The following is a 5,946-nucleotide window of genomic DNA, read 5'->3' as shown; positions in this document are numbered from 1 at the left end:
AAAGAGTCCCCCAGGCAGAGGGAACGCCCAGTGCAAAGGTCCTGAGGTGAGAACATGTCTGGTGCTTCAGAGAAACAATAAGGAGATCCATGTGCCTGGAGAGGACTAAGCGGGGAGGAGAAGGGGGTGACGAAACCAGAAGCAGATGGTGCCAAGTTGTATGGGCTACAGAGGGGGCTCCAGCTTTTACTCTGAGTGAGATGGAGCAGGGGAGGGACTGGATCTGACTTGGGTGTTCAGAGTCCCTCTAGCTGCTTGGGAAAGGGACTGGGGAGGGGGGCAGCGGTGGGAGCAGGAAGCCTGGGGAGGAGGGTGGGACACGGGTCACCGGAAGTGTTTAGGCTCAGAATACAATTTTTCTCTGTGTGATTAGTGATATATTTTATTCACTCCAACCATCATACTGTGTGATTTTATTGTCCCCATTTTTTGCTATGCTTCCCCCCCACCCTCATTAAGGCTTCTTTGAAGTGACCGCGTTTTTTGTTTGTTTGTTTTGTCTTGTGTTTTCTCACTCTTCCTTTTCCCTCCACTAATTTGGAATCTAGGCACCATTTCTATTCTTTCAGTAGTAATCCTTGAAATTTTACATGCACACTGTAAAAAATCAGATCTGAAGTTTAATTAAAAGTTTAATCTTCAGACCAAACACTACCTGGATCATAGAGCACTTTATCTCCCCAGTTCTACTTATATTGATATTGTAGTCCAGAATTTTAGATCTCAAAAAAAATTTTTTAACCTTTTTTTTTGGAGATCAATTCAAATTTGCAAGACGAAGAATAGCATAAAGAACATTCATATACTTTTTACTCAGGTTCATTTCTTGTTAACATTTTTACCCTCTTTAACATTTGCTCTGGAGACTTCCTGGTGGTCCAGTGTTAAGACTCCACGCTCCCAGTGGAGGGGGCATGGGTTCAATCTCTGGTCAGGGAACTAGATGCCGCAACTAAGGCCCAGCGCAGCCAGATAAATAAATAAACAAGTATTTTTTAAAAATTTTGCTCTGTTATGTTTGTGGGGGGAAGGGAATTTGTATAATTTGAAGCTAAGATACATACACATGGCCTTCTACTCCTAAATAGTTCAGTGTGCATTTTCTGAGAATATAGATGTTCTTTTACATAACCACAGTACAATGACTAACGTTCATAAATTTAACATTAACATGCAAAAGTTTCTTACTCTACTATTTGTATTCCAGTTTTGTCATTGACCCAATAATGTTCTAATTTATAGCATAACTTTTCTTCCAATACAGGACAAGAGGATATATTGTACAACACAGGGAATACAGCCTATATTTTTATAATAACTATAAACGGAGTAGAACCTTTTAAAATTGTGAATCACTATATTGTACCTCTGTAACATATAATATTGTACATAACTATACTTTGCTTAAAAAATGCAGGGCAGGACATCTTTTATAGGTAGAGTTGACAGAATTTGCTGATAGATTTGATGTAGGATGTAAAGGAAAATGTCATCAACTTCCTGAAACATTTTGGGGATTCACTGGACCCAGAGGCACAGATGATATACGTCAGGAACAGTCTCTCTGTTCATCTCCCAGCCCTGTTTTCCCTTGTGTTGGCTTCACTTTCAGACTACTCTTCCCTCAGGGGAGCCCCCAGTGCTCCAGGCCTAAGCCCTTCCAGCACGGCGAGTCTACGAGGGCCCCCCCCAACAACCCCGCAATGGTTCCAGGACTGACTCTCATTGGTCCGACTTCAGGGACACGCCCAATCCTGAACCAACTGCAAAGGCCAAGGGGAGGGATTCACTCATTGGCCAGGCCTGGAGTCTTCCTGTGGGATCAGCTAGGTCCCTACTCCAGACTTACTGGGAGTGGAGCCCAGCCATCTGCCTTTTAACAAGCCCTCCAGGTGATTCTGGTGCCCTTGTTTTAGGATAAAAGCTGAATCGCTACCACAAAGACACTTCAAAATATGATGACTTAAGTAAAAAAGTTTATTCTCACATAATACTCTCTCACATAATACCCACAGGTGAAATGATCCAGGCTGGCAACGTGGTGATCCAGGGACCCAGGTTCTTTGCACTCTAACACACAGCTGTTTGAAGCAATCCCAAGCCATCATATTACTTCGCTTCATGATTATTTTTGAACTGTTCAGAAAATGAACTCTGGAGACAAATTGCCTAGGTTCAGTCCAGGCTCTGACACTTAGTAGTTGTGTGATCTTGGGTGAGTAGTTTCCTTACCTCTCCGTGCTTGAAATGAGGAAAATGCAAATGTAACAGAACCCATTTCATAGGGCTGATGTGAGGATTAAATGAGGTAACATGTATAAAGCAGCACAGTGCCTGGCACATAGGATGCACTATTTATGTATTACCTATGATGATGATGATGATGGTGGTGGTGGTGGTGAAGAAGAAGAAGAAAATGACGTTGACGGCGACGATGAAGACTGCAGTCAGCAGACCAAAGGCTGGAACCGGAGGTCGGTGCTCGCTGATGACTGTATAAGCATCAGCCACTAGGGGGCGCGGGCGGCTTGGGACGCGCTTGCTCCGTGACCGTCAGGGAGCGCTGCGGCGCTTGTCTGGCGAGCGTGGTGACAGTATGGACTATTTCCCTCTGGACATTCCAGAGGAGAACGCGCTGGTCCCGGCACGTGCCAAGGACCCCACAGCGCCGGGGCTAGAGGCTAGTGAGGAGGATGTAGGCAGGAAAAAGCTAGCTCTTTGGCACACCCTCCAGTCCCGGCGCGGGGTGAGAGGGAAGTTTGGGGCTCTCAAAACCCCACCCCACACCCAGGATACTGAAATTCCAACTCAAAGTTTTCCAGCAGTGTTGGCTATCCCAGTCCCCATTCCTGGGACATTTATACAGCAAGATGGTTGCGGAGGGTAATGGGATAACTACCGGCAGCCCAGGCACAGGCGCTTGAGGGAATGGGAGTATTTGGGAATTGCCTACAACGTTCGTGTGCTTTTCTTCTGTGAATGTCCAGAGCTTTCAACAGATTCTCAAAGGGATCTTTGAACAGAGACTGTTCAGAACGCTAGCTCTTCCTCCAGGAAGCCTTCCCTGATGTTCTCTCAGACTGGCTCAGGTGCCTCCTCTGGAACCCCACAACCTCTGATCTTCCCTATCCCAGCCCCGACCCCTCTCCTGTGCCTCTCCCATCCCAGCACAAATGGTCATGTCTGGCAATGAATCTTTTTTTTTTTTTTTTTTTTTTTTTTTTTGCGGTACGCGGACCTCTCACTGTTGTGGCCTCTCTTGTTGCGGAGCACAGGCTCCGGATGCGCAGGCTCAGCGGCCATGGCTCACGGGCCCAGCCGCTCCGCGGCATGTGGGATCTTCCCGGACCGGGGCACGAACCCGCGTCCCCTGCATCAGCAGGCGGACTCTCAACCACTGCGCCACCAGGGAAGCCCTGGCAATGCATCTTTGTCCCTCACTGGAGCTCCATGAAGGCAGGGACCAGGGATTCCTTGGGCACTAAAAATGTCAGCAGCATTGTCCAACACAAGGGCTGACATACAAAAGAAAGGGGAGGGGGCATTTAAAGGATATTTGCCTTCCTTACCTGCAGGCCTTTGCTGATGCTGTTCCCTCCACCTGGCACACCCTCCTCCACTGCTTTGTCTGGCTCATTTCCCCATATTGTTCAGGTCTCAGCTCAGACATCTTCTCCACGAGCCCTCCCTAGCTCCTACCTCTTAAGGCTGGGCTAAAGTTTGTGTTCTCAACACTCACTTATTACAAAGCAGATATTATATAGAAAATATTGTTGAATGAATGAATGACAGGTCAGTGTTTGGGCCAGGGTCCCTGTATTAGCTGAAGGGTCGCTTCTTGACTCCCTTTGTAGAGTTTCTTTTTCTTTTTAACCACTTCATTGAGCTACAATTCACCTACCATACAACTCACCCATTTATTACTATTTTTTAAATTGGGGTATAGTTGTTTACAATGTTGTGTTAGTTTCTACTGTACAGCAAAGTAGATTCCCTGTGCTGTACAGCAGGCTCTTATTAGTTACTTGTTTTATACATATTAGTGTATACCTGTCAATCCCAGTCTCCCAATTCATCCCACCACCACCCCTCCTTTCCCCCCTTGGTGTCCATACATTTGTTCTCTACATCTCACCCATTTAAAGTGTACAATTCAGTGGGTTTTAGTACAAAGTTGTGCAACCATCTTCCCTTTGTGGAGCTTTGAGCCTCTCACAGTCTGACACCCCTCCCTGCCAAGGTCCCTGTGCTAAGTGTTTCTCACTGTCCCATTGAAGGGGAAAGAGTCTGGCCCCCAGGTGAGGAAGATCAGGTGAAGAACAAGATCTAGCCATCTGCCCTCACCATCTGACCAACCACAGAGCTTGGCATTTCCAGGAAGCCCTCAGGTTATGATAACAATCACTGAGCACTTGCCAGATGCCAGGTGAAGTTCGAAGCACTTGACATACAGAATGATTCATGTAATCGCCACCAGCACTCCTGTAGAGTAGACACTATTGGTATGATCCTCCATGTGGCACCAGTGGGAAATCGACCCTTTCTGAAGCTCATGAGGGGTCAGGTCAAGAAGGAGCCCCTGTTCCCCATTTATACAACTTGAGCTGAACCTGGAAGATTAAAATTGATATCTCATGGACCAGACCCACAGGGTGGTTATAAAAAATATTATTATTTAAAATGGGGACATTTCCCTCTCTGTTCCATCCACTCCTTAAGCAGAATGTCCCTGGTTGCGTATCCTCACCTTTGTACTTTGATGTTCTTATCCTGCACCTGCTTCCCTCTAGCATCGCTCACCTGGTCACTGAAGCATTTGAGTGTGAGAACCTAACACTAACAGGTGGGTGAAGAATGACTCAGGTACAGTCTTTTGTATAGTTTTTTTTTTTCCAGTGCCAATGGGCTCCCCCACTCCTGACTGTCCCCTGTCCTCTGAGCCTATGCTCATCCAGGCTTTCTGTTTTTTTTGGGAGGAGGAGACCTTTGGACTCCCCGCATGGTCAGGAAGAAGGCAGCAGCCACTGGGGAGGAGGTCCGTGCTGGGCTCTTTACCATCACACACACAGCTCATCCCCACCTCCACATGTCCTTGCACAGGCCACCCACCAGGACTGCCACTCCCTGCTCTGCCACAGCCAAATCCCAGCTGGAGGCCCAGGCCTGGATGCACCCCTCCAGTGACTACTGCTCCCACCTCCTTTCCATGGCCCACTTGTACCAGAAAAGCTCTAAACTTCTTTGGGGGAATTCCCTGGTGGCACAGTGGTTAAGACTCTGCGCTCCCAGTGCAGGGGGCCCAGGTTCGATCTCTGGTCAGGGAACTAGATCCCACATGCATGCTGCAGCTAAGAGTTTGCATGCCACAACTAAGGAGCCAGCGAGCTGCAATTAAGAAGCCCGCCTGCCTCAACTAAGACCCGGTGCAACCAAATAAATTAATTAATTAACACTAATAAATAAATAAACTTCTTTGGGAAACAGAGGAAATGTGGGGTTCCCTGAGCAAAGAGGGAGTGCCCTGAGCAGGGGCTGAGGCTACCCCATCCCACCCCTTCCTGGGGCCTCACACAGGGGGAAGTGGGGGCTACAGACAGGATCTACTGAGAGGGTCAGGAGTATTAAAAATCCAGAGGTAAGACCTCTCTCGAGATCAGAGAGAGAATAAAACAGGGAGATATGGAAAGAAAGACACAGCAACAGAGACCAAAAGACAAAGACACGGAGAATTAGGCGGAGGAAACAAGCAGAAAGGCAAGAGACAGAAGACAGAGACAAAGAAACAGACATAGGAGAAGAGCAAAGACCAAGGGAGGCAGAGATAGACCAAGTGACAGAGGCACGGGAATGAAGAAGTAGGGACGGCGAGAGGATGTGATTTAGTAGCTCAAAGAACAAACTCTAGAGCCAAAGTGGGAGAAACATTAGGAAGACAGAGACAGAAGA

Source organism: Mesoplodon bidens (genome assembly GCF_964165515.1).
Source record: "Mesoplodon bidens genome assembly, chromosome: 18".
NCBI lineage: Eukaryota > Metazoa > Chordata > Mammalia > Artiodactyla > Ziphiidae > Mesoplodon > Mesoplodon bidens.
The sequence above is the reverse complement of the archived record's forward strand: the minus strand, read 5'-3'. Positions refer to the sequence as shown.